This window comes from Elephas maximus, chromosome Y, assembly GCF_024166365.1.
Source record: "Elephas maximus indicus isolate mEleMax1 chromosome Y, mEleMax1 primary haplotype, whole genome shotgun sequence".
In the NCBI taxonomy this organism is placed as follows: Eukaryota; Metazoa; Chordata; class Mammalia; order Proboscidea; family Elephantidae; genus Elephas; species Elephas maximus.
The window spans coordinates 11882462-11904154 of NC_064847.1; the positions used below are offsets into that span (position 1 = coordinate 11882462).

General features: G+C 38.9%; 1 pseudogene; it reads left to right on the plus strand.

Annotated features, from left to right (window-relative positions):
• The window catches only part of LOC126069855 (CTP synthase 2-like), a 149021-nt pseudogene that overhangs the window by 55349 nt on the left and 71979 nt on the right, over window positions 1-21693 (plus strand).

Consider the following 21693-nt stretch of genomic DNA (forward strand, 5'->3'; position numbering starts at 1 on the left):
TCTCTCCTCGCTGTCTGTCCTCTGTCAGTTTCTTATTCCAGTGTTTGACTGAGTTCTTTATCTCTTCATTTTACACTTTGGGTTCCAGGAATGATGTTTGTCTCTGTTTTACTTAGTTTTTTTGGTTTTTGCTGTGAAGGGACGGCATGGTGCTTCTGTCTATGGTGCCATGTTGGCCAGAAGTCTCTGGTATACTTTCCTTAGATTTACGTTGTGCCTGCTTATATAAGCCAGTCAGCTTTGGAATTTCTTAAAGTTTTGAAATCTATTGGCTTACATTTTAGTTATTGGGGGAAATTTTGAGTAAGCGTATCAAGGTATAAGGCTTGACTACTACTAACATTTTAAAAAGTATCTTGGAATAAGAATGGTGGTATCCTTATTACATTTGTGATGTTACATTATGTGCATATAACCTTTAAGCATGTCTTCGTCCTCAGATATGAAAGGTTACAGAAAACGTGCTCCATAGCTCTGATTGGCAAATATACCAAGCTCAGGGACAGTTATGCCTCTGGATTCAAGGCCCTGGAACACTCGGCCTTGGCCATCAATCACAAGTTGAATCTCATGGTGAGTCCCAGCCTGGCCTTCCAGATAGCTCAGTCATTTACCCTAATATCTCATTTGTCAAAGTGGCAGGTTTAAGGCACAATTTTTGAAATTAGATTCTGCATATCCAGGTAAATGTATATTTCATGTTCATTTAAGCACTTCGATTCGAGTAAGAAGAAAATAATAGAACTATTTTTTACTTTCACATTTGGAATTGGATCCAGATTATTAAAATGCTATATTCCGCTTTCCGACCTGGGGAAGTGATATCTGAAACACTGATTGTTAGTTTTAAAAAAATTGTTATTTAAAAATCAAAGAAGATAGCAGAGGTGTAGTTATCATACACAACATGAGTGTATTTTGGTCTCTACAAGCTCCTTTAGATTTAGAAATGGTATATGGTTAGTGTAAAAAAATTAGATCAGGCATAGATGTATTTTTCAGAAAATGGAAAATTTCTCCTCCTTGAAATCCCACTTCTCTGTTTTACCTTTCTATAAAAGTTTGGTATATAATCTTCTGGACTTTTTTCTAAATATGCTCACGTAAGTGTGTGTGTGTGTGTGTGTGCCTGCGTGTTGTTGTTAGGTGCCAACTCATGGCAACCTTGTATGCACCAGAACAAAACACTGCCCAGTCCTACACCATCCTCACAATCATTACTATGTTCGATCCCAGAGTTGTAATCACTGGGTCAAACCACCTTATTGAAGGTGTTCCTTTTTTTTCTGACCCTCTGCTTTACACATATGTAAGTATATAAACCTGAAAACCAAAGCCATTAAGTTGATTCCGACTCATAGCAACCCTATAGGACAAAGTAGAACTGCCCCATAGGGTTTCCAAGGAGTAGCTGGTGGATTTGAACTGCTGAATTTTTGGTTCGCCCCTGAGCTCTTAACCACTGCGCTACCAGGGCTTAGCATATATGTGTGTGTGTGCATATATGTATATATATGTGTGTGTGAGTATATATATGCATAATGCTATAGATTGAATTAGCTAATAAGAGCATTATGTATATGTGTATAATATTACGTGTGTGTATGTGCATCTGTTTAGAAATAAATCCGGAAGAGTATGTATCAAACTGCATGTGCATATTATGTATGTAGGAACTGTACCCACTGCCGACGAGTTGATTCTGACTCATAGCAACCCTATAGGACAGAGTAGAACTGCCCCATAGAGTTTCCAAGGAGCACCTGGCAGATTTGAACTGCTGACCTTTTGGTTGGCAGCCGTAGCACTTAACCTCTATGCCACCAGGGTTTCCGGAACTGTACACAATCTTTCATTTATTAGAATTTGTTGATATTTGCTTCTATTAATTATTATTTCAGTCATTGTCTAGTCACATCTTTCAGCTAGTTTGTTTCTGTGTGTATTTAGCTTACCTTTTGCAGCTGCCTCCCCACTGATTTCCAACCACCAGTCTTCCCTCGATTTTCTGCATTGTACCCAGAGTGATCTTTGTAAAGTACCCAGCTCACTGTTCCAGTCACTCCCTTACTCAAGATGTTTCAGTGACTTCAAATGCAAACTCTGTACCATGGCTTATCCTTCATGCTCCTCCCCCACCCCCCCAGCCAATCAGGTCTCTCCTCTGAGAGAAGGGTCCCAGAGCGGCCTCCAGTTTCTTTGCTCTGGGGTTTCATACCAACTGCACTTTTGCCTGAGGTTTCATTTGCAGTTTGCTTCCTCCTTTGTCCCCTGTACGCCTTTGTCACTCTTCTCCCAGTGTAAGTGCATGCGTCCTCATATGCTTCTACTCATCCTCCAGGTTGAGCTTCTTGGCTGTCATGTCCCCCAGAGAATCTTCTCTGATGTTGCTCCTCCTCTTCTTTTCTCCAGTGCCCAAGCCTAGATGAGGTGTGGCTTCTAGATACTTCTGCAGCATTCTCTACTTCGTACTTCATGTCATTGTCACACGGTAGGTACTATGGAGACCTGAAAGATTTTAAGAGCCACGAGAAAGAGACTGTGTTTTTCTATCCCTAGTGCCTAGGACAGTGTTTGACTTAGTAGGCAGTTATTGAATGATGTGTCATAGTGTTAGATGGTGCCAGTATTTTCAAGAATTTTTAAAATGTTCTTTTTATCTGATGGATGTTTTTTAGTACATAGACTCTGTTGACCTGGAGCAGACCACCGAAAGCGAAGGCCCTGTGAAATTCCATGAAGCATGGCAGAAGCTGTGCAAAGCCGAGTGAGTACCCAGAGACCTCCCAGCCAGAAAGCTGGGGGATGCGAGTGTGTTTTTCCCATATGATTAGATTTAACCCTAGTGACTGATTTTTGTGCATTCTAGAGGAAGCTTGGGATACTGTGGCCATTGCATGTTACTGTGCTGCCTTCACATGGTATTCACTTTGAAACATGCCACATTAATGTCAGTAGCAAGTGCACTGGGCATGGGCATATTGGAAGAGGAGGAGGATACAGAATGAGAGGGAATGTGTGTTGAACTTTGACCCTTAGCATAGATGTTTGGATTCTACTGAAAGGTGCAAAGAGATGGATTTTACATATGCAAAAATAACATACAAGATTGAGAACCCTTCACTCATGATTATATTTCTTTGCCAAATCCTTTGCTGCTGGATTTTATTTTGTCAGTAACCGGCAGAACTCTTGGGGGCAGCACTGTATCATGATCATCCTTGGTTCTTCTCTTGAATTCTTCAGTCAGCCAAATGAGTGTTTGTCTAAAAGGTATTTAAGGCTTCTTCTAGTCAGGAAAATTTCACTCTCCACTGCTTGATTGGCAAGTGAAATCTTAGGCTGATTCTAACAGTTTAACTGTGATTATATAATACAGTGATATACATATATATACATGTGTTAATATTTTATAATAGTACTTTGAAATGAATCTTAACCTATATTTATTCAAATTCTTCTCCCAGTGATGTTTTAAATTGAATTGGGTTTCCAGCTAATCCCATTGGAAAACATACATTGAAGTCAGTTGTAAGAAAATGTTACAACTTCTCATTAATATGGGCCGGTTTTCAGTGAAGTGCATGATGTAAAATCATATAATCAATTCTGAAAACAGCTCTTATGCATTTTCAATAGTGATTGAGCTAAGCATTGAATATGGAATAGTAAGCATTAGCTGCTGATAAGAGAACTTAGGGAACAAAATAAAAACAATGAATGGTCAAATTTACTCTCAGTTTTTGATTGCAGTGGTATTCTTATGCCAGGAGACTTTGGAGTCAGAGGAACGTTGGGAAAACTCCAGGTGATTTCTTGGGCAAGGGCAAAGAAGATTCCTTTTTTGGGTAAAACTTATATTTATTGATGCTAACTGTGAGTTTTTTAGATTTTTAATATCTACTTAAAATATGGCAGTGGGGTTTTGGGTACTCAAGAATACCATTTAACACTGTTTATTAGACTGAAAGATTTGAACTCAGGTTTGAAAGTTCAGGCACCAAAAAGTCAGCTATAGGCTTTGGTAAAATACCTAGAAACCAAATCTGGCCCACAGCCTATTTTTAATTACATACTGTGTATAACTACTTTTGGTTTAAAGCTGGCTTTCCTTCTTTCTCAACCCCAAAAAGGACATGGGGGTTGCTCCTTGGTAGTCTAACCCTTTTTCGTACTGTCTGCCTGGGACTACTCTGAGTGTGAAGGACGAGGTGGTGAATAAGAGACAGAATCTTGCTTTTCTAGGAGCTTGCATTCCAGATGGAGGAGACAGAAAGTAAAGAAATGAAAATACAAATAAAATATGAGCATTCACTTTTTTATCTGAAACCTTATGTTTTTTTTTTTTTTTTGGCAATAATATTGTGTTTTCAGGGAAGGTTTAGAAAACAGTTCAGGTTTCCATTAAACAATTTCTACACAGGTTGTACAATGCCATCAGTTACATTCTTCACGATCTCATTTTTCATTCTGCTTGTTCCATTTCTATTAACCTAATATTCTTGACACCTTACATTCTTATCTTTGTCTTAAAGAAATTGTTGACCATGTGGTCTCATATAGGTGAGGCATAGTACTTATAGGTGATACTCATTATTTTGTGAGCCAATCTGTTATTTAGCTATGAGATGACATCAGATGTTTCATTTCAAGGTTTGAGGAGCATCTCAGGATAGTAGTCTTGGGGAGTTCACCAATCTCAACTAGTTGAGTAAGTCTGATTTTTTGTTTTGTTTTGTTTTTAGGAATTTGAGGTTCTCGTCCATATTTTTCTCCCATTCTATCAAGGTGCATCTCTGTGGCCTTGCTTAGAGCAATAAGTAGTGGTAGCCAGGCACTATCTCGTTCTTCTGATAAGGCCATGGGTCAGGTAGACTATTTTTTAGTAGACTAGTTTCCTCAGCTCTTTGGTTTTCTTCTTTCTCTTTTGCTCCAGATGAGTAAAGACCAGTAGTTGTATCTTAGAAAACCACTGACAAGCTTTTAAGACCCCGACGCTACTCCCCACATTAGGATATAAAACATAACTTTATGAACTATATTATGGCAGTTGACAAAGTTGTCCCATGAGACTATGATTGTAACCTTTCAAACCCAGAATTCCAGTCCTTCAAGGTTTTTGGTTATGTCTAAGAAGTAGCCATAACTGTGTTCCCTATGTGCTTTATTTTATGTATATATGAATACTTTGCATATAGTCACATAGATGAATATACCTACACCTGTATGTAGATCCGTATATACTCACATATACTTTTATGCTTACATACATACATATAAAAATATACACCCACACATATATTTTTTGGTTGTTTTTGCTGTTGTTTCAAAATTATATATGCCACAGCAATTACAATAGATTCTTTTTTCTTGTGTACTTTTTAGTGACATCCTATACCTTCTTTAAGCTGTGGACAGGTCACCATCTTTTGGTATTACCTTCTGCATGAACAAAAATAAAAAGTGTCTATTATGTAGAGAGTGAATCCCTATGTAATTCTAGTGGGAGTAGTAGCTTTATCAGACCCTGTCTGACTTCATGGAGGATAATGATCCAGATCAAGATCAACCCAAGGCTGATCCTTGAGGGCAGAAGTCAGACACACTTCTACTCTCCAACCTTTTACTAGTTCTTATACCAGCCATCCCTCCCACACAGCACTTTCTACTTCTCTTCTGAAAATCAGTTGTAGTTCCTACAGAAAATTCACAGACCATACTTACAGTTGAGTAGCTTATTAAGGAAGTAGGGTACAACTCAGAATTAAGATCAACAGGCTGCAACAGGATGAGGATCGAGAAACATGTAGGCAGAGTCTCTTCTTCAGTGCAGCACAGCTCTTTTTGCCCTTCTCAGCTCCTTGAGGACAGGCTCCTCTTGTCCCCTCAGGATAGGCTCCTGTTGGTCCTGCCATTTGTCACCTCTGGCTCTGCCACTGGCCTCCTTCTGGGCCTTGGCCACCTCCTCAGCCTCTGGACCCCTTCCAGGCCTGTTGCAGATGGCTGTGTCACTGGGCCTCTTGTGGGCTTCTCACTAGCTTCAGTGTTACAGCCTTTGATCGGTGTTACAGCTGTCTTAGGAAGCTCCTTGCTTTCTTTCTTTCTCTGGTTCTTTCTGCTTCTTCCTGCAAAAAACTCTATGGAGCTGCATGCTTGTATATAAAAAGCTTATTGTCAGTTTCAAGGCATGGCACTCCCACAGGGCCATGAACTGACCAATCCCCTTTAGGTAGGCCACAAACACTTCATTTGCATAACAGGCATGACTGGGCCACAAGTCACCTCATTTACATAATCTTTTGACCAATCCTTGCAAAGTGCATACTAATCACAGGGCAGGCTGCAGCCCAGAGCCAGGCAAAAAGTATCAAACCACAAGTTGTTTACAGCTCACTCAGGAAAGGTTAATCAACCTGGCAAAATTAACAAACTCTCTGGGCTAGAAAACTAGGGCAAAGGAAACACCTCAGGATTTAAGGGGAAAGTCTGTCAAACTGTTTTTCCAAAGGACCAAGGCAAAAGGCTACATAAAGGGATTCATTTTACCATGATCCCCATCTCCAACTCCCCATGCTTAATCTCTGGTAACCACTAATGGGCATTAGTTTCTGTGTATTTATTTGTTTATGTGTTTAAGAATGTGCAATATTTGTTTTTTAGATTTTTTTGTATGCCTGTTTTTTTGTGATTGATATGTTTCACTCAACATGATGTCCTTCAGATTCATCCATGTTCCAAGATGTTTTGGGAAATTATTTTTTTCTATTGCTTAGTAGTATTCTAATGTATGTACCTGCCACATTTTACTTATCCATTCATCCATTATGGGCACTTAGGTCATTTCCATCTTTTTGGTATTTGCAAACCAAATACAATGAGCATAGGCGTGCATATGTCTGTTCATGTCAATTCTATTAGATCCTTAGCGTATACACTAGGAGTGGAATTACTGGGTCATATGAGAGCTCTACCTCTAGTTTTTTGGAGTATTGCTGGATTTTATCAAATGCCTTTTCCTTATTGACTGAGATAATAATGAGTTTCTTTTTCTTTGTTCTGTTAATGTGGTGTATGTATCACATTTACTGATTTTCTGATGTTGAATTCACCTTACATTCCTGGAATAAAATCCCACTTGATCATGATGTGTAATTCTTTTAATATGCTGTTGGATTTTGTTTGCTAGCATTTTGTCAAAAAAATTGGCATATACATTCATAAGGGATATTTGTCTATAATTTTCTCGTGGTTTCTTTGTCTGGTTTTGGCACCATGGTGACATGGACTTCATTGATAAAGTTAGTAGTCCTTCTTTATTTTTGGGAAGAGTTTGAATATGATTGCTTTGCACATTGTGTAAATATTTGATAGAATTCCTCAGTGAAGCTGTTTGATCCTGGAATTTCCTCTGTTGGAAAGTTTTTTTTTTTTGACTGATTTAATCTGTTTACCTGTTAGGGTTCTGTTGAAGTTTTCTACTTCATTTTGAGTCAGTTTAGGCAGGTTATGTGTCTATTGGAATTCTTCTATTTCATCAAAGTTATCAATTTTTTTGAAGAAAGTATATTCATAGTATTTTGTTATGATCCTTTTTACTTCAATGGGGTCAGTTGTAATGTGTCTGCTTTGCTTTCATTGCTTATTTGCATCTTCTTTCTTGTTTCCTTGTCATTCTAGGAAGTGGTTTGTCGGAGAACAAACTCCTGATTTGTTGATTATAGTTTTCATCTTCTCTATTTTGTTTGTTTGCTTTCATCTGTGTTTTTTTCTTTTTTCTAGTAGCTTTAAGTTTAGTTTGTTCTTCTTTTTCTAGTTCCTCAAGCTGTAGCGTTGGGATCTTCATTTGAGGTCTTTTTGATGTAGATATTTATTGCTCTAAATTTGCCTCTGAGGACTGCCTTTGCTGCATCCCATAAGTTTTGGTATGATGTGTTTTAATTTTCAATTATCTCAAGTTATTTTTTAATTTTCCCTTAATTCTTCCTTGACCCAATAGTTATTTAACAGTATACTGTTTAGTTTCCATGAATTACTGTTTTTTCTAGTTTTGCTTTTTGATGTTAGCTTCTAAAATTATTCCTTTGTGGTCAGAGAAGATACTTTGTTTTGTAGCCTAGCATATGGTCTTTTTTTCAAGATTATCCATGTTCACAGGAGAAAAATGTGTATTCTGATCATAGGTGGAGTGTTCTATATATATCCATTGTCTAGTTGGCTTATGGTATAATTTAAGTCCTCTGTGTTTTTAATGATTTTTTTAGGTGGTTGTCCAGAATTGAAAGTTATATATCAAAGTCTCAAACTATAATTTTTGAATTGTCTATTACTCTTTTCATAGCAGCTGGTATTTGTTTTATATATTTTGGAGCACTGATGTTAGGCACATACATATTTATAACTGTTACGGCTTCTTAATGATCTTTTTATTTTTATATGACGTCCTTTGTATTCTTTATAATAGGTTCTGATTTAACGTCTATTTTACCTGATATCAGTATGGCCACCCCTACTCTTTTTTGCTTACCAATTGCATGGAGTATTTTTTTTTTTCCATCTTTTTACTTTCAGCCTGTTTGTATCCTTGTGCCTAAAGTGTTTCTTCTGTAGGCAGCATAAGGATGAACTATGTTTTTTATTCATTCTGCCACTTTCTGACTTTTGAATTGATCATTTAAATTTAAGGCAATTGCTGAAAATGATGTACTTACTTCATTCATTTCCCTGATTGTTTTTGTGTGTCTTTTATCTTCTTTTTCCATTATTTCCATGTTTCTGTTATTTTTGTGGTTATCTGCTTTTTTGTGTTGAGCTTTTTGATTTCTTACTTCTTCCCTGCTTTGTATTTTCTCTGTGGTTATCACAAATATTACCTTAAATAGTTTACAATTGTAGCAATTTAGTTGAGCTTGATGCCAAAATTTAACATCTGAAAAGCAAATAACTTACAACATTCACATGCTAAAACTCTGTTCTGTTTTGTTTCTCCCTCCTCCCTTTCTGTTGCTGAATTCCCAGTTACCATATTTGTACACAAATAATGCGTTCTTTCTACATTTGTTTGCCAGCTGCACACTTCCCCCTTGAGGTATTGTCAAAAGTGCATTATGCTAATATTTTTTCTTATAGCAACACATTAAAAAAAATTGGCATATCCTCATTTAACGTAATTAGCCTGCAGGGAGGATGGCATATTGGCAAACAAATGTAAAAGGTGCATGCTATTTGTGAAAAATATGGTGTGTCATTGTAGATCCTATGTCCAATAGGCTTGATTTGTATTTATTCCTTACTCACTTAATGTTGCATTGCTTATGGAACTAAACTCTTGAGTTTACTCCATGAAAATATAATTGGTCGTTTTATTTACGCATATTATTACCTTTATTGGAGATTTCTCTCTCTCACTCTGTTCTTTTTCAGTGCAAATTTCAGCATTTGTTTAGTGTTCTTTCCATCCAAAGAATTGTCTTTATTACTTACAGAGCAGATCTGTTAGTAACAAACTCCCAGAGTTTCTGTTTCTTTGGGAATGTCTTGAATGCCACCTCATTTTTGAATGATAGCTTTATCGGGTAAAGAATTCTTGTTTGATGATTGTTTTCCTGCAGTACTTATATATGTCTTTCCATCGTTTTCTGGCCTCCAGGGCTCCTGAGGAGAAATCAGCACTAATTCTTGTAAAGGACCCTTGAAATGTTATATTTTGCTCTTCTCTCACTGTTCATTCACTTGTTATATGTGCTTTTTGAAACAGGAATTTGCCTTGGGATGCAACTAGCAGTGATCAAATTTGCAAGAAAGTACCTTAAATGGAAAGGTAAGCTAGAGGTTTGCTAATAGTCTTTTATTTAAAAAAGCAAAATAATAATAATAAAACTCTTACTGCTTAGAGTATTTTCCAGGAACATTGGTGAATTGTCAAACTCTTTTCTTAATCGTTACTTGCTGATTCCACAGAATTTGAGCCAAATGCCCCAGTTCCTGGGCCATTACTAGCCATGTTGGATTGGGTTGCTGTAGTTTTCCATTTACTTTAATCACAGTGGATAGTAGTACTAAGAGACATCTTAAGGGATCTCTAGTATTCCAGACATATTCTTCTTTATCTCCAGTATGAAATACCAATCTAATTTCCTCTTGGTAGTTGGGATCAGTCACACCAGCCAGTAAAGTAACTCCTTTCTTTGGTTGTTGATCCAGAGGCATTATGAACTGAAAGTGGTGGGGTGGCATGCTTAATATCCAGTTCAGTGGAATCATTGGTGTGTTTCCCGGTTGGAGCATTCCTCTCTTTGGAACTAAGGCCTCTAGACTAGTAAAGCATAGGGTCATGGGGTAAGGAAGCAAAAATTTTGCAAGTGGGCCACTAGGGGTAATTGTGAGTGGTGCCACTCCCACTTCTACCACCTGATTCCTAGGCTAGTGAGTTCTGGCTGTAGGAGAAACAGCACCACATATCAGAATATGGTTTAGAACATATATGGCCTCTTGGAGAACACTGCCCCAGTATTGTCAACCAGTTGCCCCTTCAGAAGGCCATTCCATTGTTCTTTCAAGTCAGCTGCTTCAGAATGATAAGGAGTGTGGTAACACTAGTGTATTCCATGAGCATGGGTCTACCACCTTACTTCATTTACTGTGAAGTGAGTCCCTTGATCTGAGGCAACCTTGTGTGAGAAACCATGATGGTGAATAATGCACTCTGTGAGTCTGTGGATTGTAGTTTTGGCAGAAGCATTGGCTTCAGAGAAGGTAAATCCATATTCAGAGTAAGTACCTGTCCCAGTAAGAACAAAACACTGCCCTTTCCATGATCAGAGGAAGTGCAATGTGATAAACCTGTCACCAGGTTACTGGCTGATCACCTCAAGGAATAGTGCCATATCAAGGAACGCAGCATTGGTTTCTGCTGCTGGCAGATTGGGCACTCAGTAGTGACTGTAGTGAAGTCAGCCATGATGAGTAGAAGTTCATATTGCTGAGCCATTGCATAACCTCTATCCCTGCCACTGTGGCCACTCAGTTCATGAATACACTGGTCTGTGATGGAGTGGCTGAGGAAAAAGAATGACTGGTTTCCACAGAGTACTTCATCCTATCCACCTGTTAAAATCCTCCTCTGCTGAGGTCACCGTTTGGTGAGCATTCACATGAGACACAAATATCTTCACTTCTTTGGCACATTGAGAGAGGTCTATCCATATATCTCTTGCCCATACCCCTTTGTCACCAATTTCCAATCATATTCTTTCTAGTCCCTGACCATCCATCCAAACCATTGGCCACAGCCCATGAATTAGTATACCGTTGCATATCTGGCCATGTCTCCTTCCAAGCAAAGTGAATAAACAGGTGAGCTGCTCAAAGTTCTGTCCATTGAGGGGATTTCGCTCAACTTCTGTCCTTTATGGAGGTCCCAGATAAGGATTGTAGTGCTGTCCATGCTCAAGTAATGCTTACGTATTGCACAGAACCATCTGTAAACCAAGTACGAATTTTGTCTTCCTCATTTTGTTTATTGTTGCTGTAACCAAAATACCACAAATGGATGAATTTTAGCAGTGAGAAATCTATTCTGTCACAGTCTAGGAGGCTACAAGTCTAAATTCAGGGTTCCAGCTCCAGGGCAAAGCTTTCTATGTCTGTCATCTCTGGAGGAAGGTCCATGTTATCAGTAATCTCCTGAGTCTAGGAGATTCTCAGTTCAGGGACCCTGATCCAAAAGATGTGTTATGCTCCCAGCTCTTTCTTGGTGGTAGGAGATCGCTCTCCTCTCTGCTTGCTTCTTTTACATCTATTTCAAAGGAGATTGAAGATACAACATATCTTTAGATTTTGTTCTGCCTTGTTAACATAAGTGCCTTTAATTCTGCCTCATTAATATCACAGATGTTGGGATTTACCATACCATACCATAGGGTAATTAGATTACAAAGTGGAGGATAATCACACAATACTGGTAATCATGGCCTAATCAAGTTGACAGTGGGGGACAAAATTTAATCCATAATACTGCACACTTCAGCCCCCTCAAATTCATATCCTTGCCACATGTAAGACACATTTGCCCATCATATCATCCCAAAAGTCTTAAATTAATTCCAAGTGCACATTCCATCCTGAGGCAAAATCCCTCTTGATCTGTGAAATCTAGAATATGAGTTATCTGCATCCAAAGTGCAATGGTGAAACAGGTACAAGGTAGACATTTCTGTTAGAAATGGGAGAAATCAGAAGAAAAGAAGGGATTACAGGACCATGCAAGTCCAAAGTCAGCAGATCCTGTTACATTAGCTCTCAAGGCTTGAAAATAATCCTCTGTTCTCTGAGGCCATTTAGGCAATGGCCTTGCCCTCCAGACTCTGGGTGTTGGCCACACTCTTCAATTTTGGTTGGAGGCCCCTAGGCCCAGAATTTCAACTCCTCTTTCCAGATCCACTAGGAGTACAGCTTTAGTTCCTCAGCTTCGGGTAGCCCCATTCTCCTAGTCCATTTGAGTGGCTACTCCTCCCCCTCAGCCTCAGCAGACCCTGTTCTTCTGCGCTGTCCAGCTTCGGGGAGCAGATCCAGCCCCGTCCCACTAGCACTGGTGAACAGCAGCCCCACATTCCAGAGCCAAGTTGGTGAAGATATGACTCTTTGAAATCTGGGAGGTTGTGGCCCCACCCTTTGAGATCCTTAGGTTGTGGACCTGCTGTTTGTAACTGAGGCAGCTTTGCTTCCTGGCTGTTCTGCCTTTCATCCTCTCCCCTCCCCCCGCCACCCCATTGCCTTCTTATCATTGCTTTAGGGTAAATGCCGACTTTTTGGTCTTGTATAGGTGATTTTTTAAAGAAGCATAGTACTCACAGGAGGTACTGTTTATTTTATGAGCCAATCTGTTATTTAGCAGAAGGGTGGCTAGGAGTAGTATCAGTACAAAGTTTAAAGGATATCTCAGGGTGATAGTTTCAGGGGTTCCTCTAGTCCAGTAAGTCTGGCTTTTTTTTTTTTAAGGATTTGACTTTTGTTCCACAGTTTTCTCCCATTCTGGCTGGGACTGTCCTCCTGTGTGCCTGGTTAGAACGATCAGTAGTGGTAGCTGGGCACCATATAGATTTCCTGGTCTCAGGATAGATGATGCCATGGTTCGTGTAGTCTATTTGTCCTTAGACTAATTTTTTCTTTGATTTCCTCCTTTCTCTTTTGCTCTGGATGAGTAGAGACAAATAGTTATATCTTAGATGGCCACTAGCAAGTTTTTAAGACCCCAGATGCTACTGACTAAGCTGAGAAGTAGAATATAAACTTTATGAACTATATTATTCTAGTTGACTGAGTTGTCCCATGAGACTATGGTCCTAAGCCTTCAAACCCAGTAAGCCAATCCACCAACATGTTTGGTTATATCTAGGAAGTATCCGTTAACTGTGCCCCTTATATACTTTATTGTATATATGAATTTGTGTGCAGCACATGCTTACATGTAGATACAGGTGCCTACAGACACACATATACATGCACCTGTATATACACACATATACTTTCCCTTCCTATGGAAACCCTTGTGGCATAGTGGTAAGTGCTACGGCTGCTAACCAAAGGATTGGAAGTTTGAATCCACCAGGCGCTCCTTGGAAACTCTATGGGGCAGTTCTACTCTGTCCTGTGGGGTCACTATGAATCAGAATCAACTCGACGACACTGGGTTTGATTTTCGTTTTTATACTTTCCTATACAAATTTATGAAACATCTCAGATTGTGTTCTGTCAATTCCTGGAGCCTTGCTTTTTGCCAATGCCTTCGGTATACCTTCGATGCCTTCCTTCAGTACCATCAGCTCTTGATCATCTGCTACTTTCTGAAATAGTTGAATGTCAGCCAATTCTTTTTGGTGCAGTGACTATATGTACTCCTTCCAACTTCTTAGATGCTTCCTGCATCATTTAATATTTTTCCTGTTGCAACTGGAGGCTTGAGTTTTCTCTTCAGTTCTTTGAGCTTGAGGAATGCCTAGTGTGTTCCTCCCTTTTCATTTTCTAACTCTAGTTCTTGGCACATTTCATTTTAATACTTTACCTTGTCTTCTCAAGCTGCCCTTTGAAATCTTCTGTTCATGTCTTTTACTTCAACAATTCTTCCACTTGCTTTAGCCACTTGATGTTCAAGAGCAAGTTTCAGAGTCTTTTCTGACATCCATTTTGGTCTCTTCTTTTTCTGTCTTTTTAACTTTTGAAATTATCTCATAAAAATATCTTAAAGCTTTTTTTGTCTGAGGAATTTCCTTTTTTGTAAATATTTCTATAGGAACTTCAGTTGTTTTTTAATGTCCTTTCCTGTCTGCAGGACACCTTTTAGTATTTCTTGTAGGAGTGGTCTAGTGGACATGTATTCTGGTAGTTTCTGTTTGTGCATGACTTAATCTCACCATTCTTGAAGACTACTAAAATTACTGGAATTAGTGTTCTTGGTTGACAGTTCCTTTGTTTCATCACTTTAAAAATATCATTCTGTTGCCTTCTGGCCTCCCAAGTTTCTTAGGAGAATTTGGTGCTTAACCGTGTTGGGGCCCTTTTGTATGTCACATTTTCTTGTCTCTTGCTGCTTTCAGAATCTTTTCCTTGTCTTTATCTTTGAGAGCTTGATTATCATGTGCCTCAAAGTGTGTTTCTTTCAATTCTTTGTGCTTCTTGGATATTTATCTTTATGTCTTTTAACAGACTGAGGTTGTTTTCTGCCCCATTTCTTCTAAATCTTTCTAATCCTTCCTCTCTATCCTCTTTTTCTGGGACTCCAATTATTTGGATGTTAGTCCATTTGATGGTGTTTCATATTTCCCTTATACTGTGGTTGGTATTGTTAATTTTTTGTTCTGTGGCCTCTGATATTCCAGTTACCTTATCTTCCAGATCATTTATTCTATCTTAAGCTTGTTCAATGCTATAATTCATACCTTCCACTGAGCTTTTCATTTCAGCTGTTGTTTCTTTCAGCTACAGTGTTTCTGTTTTTATAGTTTCTCCTTTTTTATTCTTATTTTGTTCTTTCATTGTTTTCCTGATTTCCTTTAGTTTCTTGTCTGTTTTCTTTTAGTGCTGTAGGGTCACTATGAGTCAGAAGAGCTAAATGGCATGCAACAAAAACAGAGCATTGTCCTCACCAAATTCCTTACTTATTGATCCTTTCTTATTTTTCTTATTACCCAAGAAAGTGTGTGTCTGTTACTGGGGCTCAGACAGCAAACAGTGTTTAGGGAAAATTAGGGAGGCCAAGGAAAACTGAGTATGTGTGGAAGCCCATGAGGCTTCCTCAGCCAAGACCAGAGAGTGCCTCTTCCTCCTACCATGGTGGCCTTCTCTCAGTGCTCTCTCTTCCAGGCATCACTTGGACATGGGAGCCTATTTCCACCTCCTCCCTTGCCTTTTCTCTAGAATTTTCTCTGCCTTCTCCAATGCTGTCTATGCTAACAAGTCTTCGTTACTGGATCACAGAGGCTGTTACACCATGGTGTGTCTTTCTGTGTTGTCAGTTTAGCCCAAGGTTGTGTTGTTCCCAAAAACAGCAGGGATAATTTGAACTTGTATAATACACTTTAATATTTAAGCCTTAAATTTTTATTAAAATAATACTATTTACAAGTTTTAAAAACCAGCAGTCCCAAAATGCCTATAATGAAAAATTCAGTAATCTTCCTACCCTCTCTCTTATCCTCTCACAAGTTTTCTGGCTGTTCTTTTGGTATTTACCTCTGTGCTTCTAAAAAACATTTTGTATTGCTCTCTGAGGAACTTCCAGACTTGTCCTTTGTTGGAGAAGTACTTAATGCTCTTAGGGAGCCCCCAAAGCACCTGCATTTTTCTTCTCCCCTTCCACAACCTGACTTTAATTTTGGTAATATTTTCAGGTCTTGAGCTGTTTGTGAAGTTCATCCAATACTCAGTAAGACATGTTCCTGTTTTTAGCTGGATAGTTTTATTCCATTCTAAATGATTTATACCAGATCATTTCTTGAATAAGAAACTTACATATAACTGAACTTCAAATTACATCAAAAGGATCTTCCTGGTGAACTAACTGGGTGAATGGACCCAGCACAGTCAAGAAGCATGGGGCAAAAATGGCAGTAAATTTTAACAAAGAAATTGTGGTCTTCATACCACTTCAAAGCTGTGGTCTTCCTAGACAGCTCAGACTGTCTTAATCTTAAATGAAAATTGAGGCTGTGAGTAAACTTTGGACTAAATTTTATGAGTCTGTAACAAGCAGTGCAATCGTATCTGTCCTTCCTTAGAAAATATATGGAGGGGCTGGGCATTTATAAATAGCTAAGATTTATATAAACTGGAAGTAAATGCCCTCTCTTAACCTCACCAGTAATACTCCAGTAATCTAGCTGTGACCAAGCAACCAAGAATAACAGAAAAAGAGATACCAAGGCCGAGGTCACTTCAAGATTCAGTACTCCAGTACAAGGGATGTATTCAAGTTTTCTTGCCATTCCTCTCCTCTTGTGATTCTTGGATTATACTTGGGAACAGAGTTCAGATTGCTCCAGAATTTCTTCTATGGTACTGATTTTCTTGGAAGATTTTTACCTCAGGAAATTCAAGTCGTCAAGGGTTCCTATAGAATAGTACCTAGATGGATAGGGAAAGAGGGGTGGGGTATGATGTGGGAAGGGTGGGAGGGAAAAGAAAAACTATGAGATTGCAGGCCAAACAGTTCCATTAGAATGCAATTCAGATATAGCCTTCTTTAACAATTTAATTAAAACCGTGAGATTTTAGCAAACAAACAGAAAATAGACCAATGACTAATAAGAATGGGCATTTCATTAAAAATTACATGTTCCTGGATTTCTGTGGAGTAATTATAAAGATATATTTGAAATTAATTCCTCAGATTTCACTTGCTCATTCAAATATTCATACATTCATTCATTCAGTACTTGCCATGTGCCAGTTCCATAAATGATAGAGGTTAGGGATGCAATGGAGAGGAAATATAACCTTCTCCAGCTCTCAGACATTTACTGTCTACCACACAAAGACTGTACAGACACAAACTGAGAAGGGTGGGGATGGAAATAACCTGCTTCTGTGAAGGCAGAGATAGACACCCTGAACAGGCTCCAGAATTTTAAAGAAAAATTTCTTCAGAAATTTCTGTACTACCTGGGGTCTAACAGCTTGCAGTGGCCATCCAAGATACAACAATTGGTCTTTATGCACCTGGAGAAATAGAGGAAAAGGAGATTTGGGAATAGATGGATATGGAATGTGTGCTAACTGCCTCTAGGAACAGTTGCCTTATTTGCAGTGAGAACAGATGAAGAAATGCAAAGGGCAAAGCATGGAGACTCAGAAAGAGCATGGATGAGATATGTTTTCAAAGAGGACTTGTGTATCCTTCCCCAAAACTAGTATTTATTCTCACCCATCAAGAAACTTTTCAATCAGGGAGTGCTCTCGATAGGACTTGAACAGCACTCTACGAGCTGAGTTGTCAGTCATTTCTGCATCTGGTTCTGGCCACTCACACCTGCTTTCCCTGGGCCATATGCCCCATGACCACTGTTCCTACCTGTGACTGTTTTCTCTGGAGGCTGTTAGGTGGTACTCCATGGCACTCCTATAGTACTGTCAGACAAAACTGTGGCTGCTTCATGGGCCTTGCACTCCAGGCAGGCTACTGAGCACCTCCTCTCTGCTAGCCAGTTCAGCCTGAACCACTGCCACTGCCACTGCCACTGTGAGCTGCTCAAGCCCTGTGCTACTCCAACTGCTGCTCTGCAGCCCCATGCTTTTGCCTCTGGTTCCAGAAGGTGTCCTGTGGCACTCCTGTGGCTGTTCCCACGGTGTTGTCAGGCAGCACCTTGCTGTACACCTACCTCCATTGTGCAACGGGTTCTTCATATGCCTGCCTCTAGTGTCAGGTCCTGCACATGTTTCTCTGGGCCAGCTCCTGTTGGCTCCTCTTCCTGCTTGCTGCTGCTTCTGAGCTGGGCCAGCTTTTATGGCTCTTAATGCAGCAGCTCCGCTTCTTTGACCACTCTACTGCTGCTTGCCTGCCCGGTAAATACTGCTTCTACTTCTCTACCACCACCATCATGCAGCCATTGGCCTGCTTCTTGACTTTGTGTGTTACAGTTCTTTAGTAGTGTTACCACTGTTTGTCAGTGTATGTATCTCTTTTGCTGAGTCTGAGAGGGTCCTGAGTACATGGCCTCTGTGTTTGTAAGGATGTAACTTTCCTTCCAGCTCTTGAGATCCAGGATGCCTCAAAAGTTCTGCTGTTTCAGCCATTTCTTGTCAATTTCAAGTCATAGCCTCCCGAGCAGGATCAAAGCTCAACCAATCCTAGCAGGATCAAACCTAGCCAGTCCTCTTAAATGAGGTGCAGCTCAACCAATCCTTGATTACACAGGAAATGTCGGTCAGCTCAGTCCTTGTTTATTTTTGGGCCAGGCCAGTAAAATAACAAATTATCAGGTTGTATACAGCTTACTCAGAAAATGTCAATCAACTTAGGAAATGACCTCCAAAGTTGTCTTTTTTTTTTCACCCTAATTGGGGCCAAAAGGCCACACAAGGTAACCTGTTTCATCACAGGGATAGTTGAGCTGGGATCTCAATGTCAAGTGTTGAGGAGTGGGAGAAGATGTTCCAGGCAGAGGAGAGAGAGGGGAAAAAGTCGCAGAAGCAGGAGTAAAGATCACCTAAGGAACTAAAGGAAGCCCATGGTGACCAGCTGAGGGTGTGAGGGGAGCAATGGGAGATAAGATTGGAAGGTTAGGCTGGGCTGACCTCATGCAGGGCCTTTTTGAGACCAATGTACTGGGTGGGCTAGGGTCTTGTGAACAGTGGGAGGCCTCTTGGTAAGCTACTGCCAGTCTCTAGGTGACAGGCTGTGGTTTACGTGGCGGTCAGGGCTGGGAAGAAGGTTGCAGAAGGTATAGAGAGGTAAACTGGTAAAACTGGATTGGTTGGTTGTGAGAAGTGAAAGACATATGCAATTCAAGTATGGCGCTTAGATGTCTGGCCTGGAGGACAAACTAGAATGTATCATATTACCTTTAAAAACTGTAAAATGTAGAATTGGCAAGTGTACAATGTATATTCTTAACACAACAACCAAAAACAAGGAAGAAGAAGAAGACTAGCTGCTAAGTCTGCTTACATACAATGAAACACTTCATGGGATTTTGTTCTTTGGTGTGAAGTTTAAGGCCATGATTTTATGGCACATCCCAGTTAACTGATGTAATATTTTGTTTAGTGCTTCTGATCTACCTTGTAGTTCATTGTGTACTACCTGGGGTTGCAGTGGCCATCCAAGGTACAACTGGTCTTTATGCACCTGGAGCAACAGAGGAAAAAGGAGAGTGAGGAATAGATGGATATGGAATGTGTACTAATTGCCTCCATGAACTGTTGCATTATTTGCCATGAGGACAGAACTGGGTGGTGCCAGGCTACCATTACTTAACATTTTAATCAAAGATGCTGTAGCTGAATCCTGATTAAAATGGGGAAAATGTAAAACAGAATTTCAAATTCTCATGGGTTTCAGACTTTTTGGAGCCCACGAAGGCTGGATGAACTGCCAAAAATATTGCCCTGAGATAATATTTAAACCTTAAAACAAAACTGTCTCCTTAAGTCTCCTTTAAACTAAACCGTAGATTAACTGGTAAAGAATGTCTGCCTTGGGCATTGTGCTCTTTTAAAGAACTGTCTATATGGGATCAAACTGACACCACCACCTGGAAAGGTTAACTAGGACGTTTAGGAGCAGTGAGTTTATGTTAATAGGGGAAGAACAAATCGGAAAAGGAAGGTGAGAGTGGTTGCACAACTTGAAGGATGTAATTAACATCACAAATTTTACATGTAGAAAAATTGAATTGATGTATGTTTTGCTGTGTATATTTTCAGCAACAATTATAAATGAGGAAAATAACTGAATCCTTCCGATGGTTTTCCACAAATGAGTGCTTCTGGTATACTTTTCCACAAGTACTGATAGATTGGCTTGTGGAACACTCTAGGGACTGCTGTGGGCAGTGGGAAGAGGGTTTTTTCACGGAAGAAACATGAATATGAAAGTACAAGTCCTCACGAGTTCAAAATTTGATGTGTGAATGTTGCCTGGACCTGACAAGTTAAGTACTATCAGGAGGAAACTCATAAAGATGCTGTCGATGAATTTTTTAGCAATTTTTAGTGATTTGAGAGAAAGACAAGAGGCAGAGATGGAAAGGGAGCATGATGTGTGAAGTATATGAAGTATGGGCATATTTGAACAGGAAAATTGGAAGGATACATCAGATTTTATTATTTAGGGCATATCCTTACCCATGGTCATTCCTATAAAAACAGAGATTGAGATTTAGGAAATTAAATTTTTAATGTTGGCAAAACCAGATTTGTTTTCTAAGGTAATTGATATGTCTGAACACAGCCCTGGCAGCCTGGAAGGACCAGTGAGGCTGGGATTAAGAAGAAGTGTTTTCAGAACGGAAAGTTCAATATTAAGTAAGTTTCTCAAATCATTTGTAGTAGATAAAATTTAAAAAATTTGATTTTCTTGATAACCATTACTTTATTACATATGCAATTATTTGAATGAGATTTGAAAACATCCGAAAGGCAAAGAATTGCTAATAGTCATGAAGAGAAAAATTCTTACATTCTAAAAAAAGAATAGTAATTGCCTAGAGAATAATACTTCTTATCCAGAAAAATTAACCTATTGATTTTTAGCACAGAAAAATACTTAAAAATATTTAGGAATAAGTATATAAGGTTTATTTTTTTAAAGATCAGTATGTCCAATATATACTAAAAACTTGATTTGTCTTGATGGAAATAAGACTGACAAAAGATTTTTTTAAAGTAGAAATAAAAATAATATTGATGTTTTTCGTTCATCTTAAGCAGAACAAAGAGCTCGTTGTTTAGTTAATATTTTGGCCTGCTTTCAAATTGAATTGCATTTGATAGTTTACCAAAAAAGCATGTGGATATGTGAAACTCTATCCTTTAACAGATAAAAGGTTCTGCTCTCATGCCTGTGAGATGTTTGTTGTAGATCTCCAAAAATGACATGTCAAAGATAAGAGTATGACCCTCTGTGCACTGCTTTATTGAGTATCATAAAAACATATTTAAAAAAAATTTTTTTTTTTTATAGCATATTTCTTTCAGTAGCTTTTTTCTCCCCTATTTGGTTTATGTCTCTTGTAAGGTGGTCTTCCTATTTGGTACGTTTATTTTGTAGGATTTTTTTCCCTAGTTGTTTTTCCTAACCATTTCTGCAACAATGTTATGAGCAAAACTCATTTGGCTACATTGCCTATGAATATGATAGAAACCATTTTAATGGTTTTTATTCTTTTTTAAAACTTGATTTATAGACCAGAGTTGACAATGTTCTCAACTAAATGAAAAAAAGGTAAGGATTTTTCATCAAAAAAGTTTGACATAGGATCAAAGAATTGATAGATAACAGTGGCCAGATTATTAGAGTGAATAATTTTAAGTTTTTTTATTCATCAAGAAACCACCGCCCCCCCCCCCCCTTTTTTTTAACACTATTTTGCTTGTGAGTCACTTAAGGGTTATGTAAATTACATATGGGTTTTTCTGAAGCAGAGATTACAGCTATGTATTGATTTGGATAAGAATTTTGGTAATCATCATTGCTGTTTA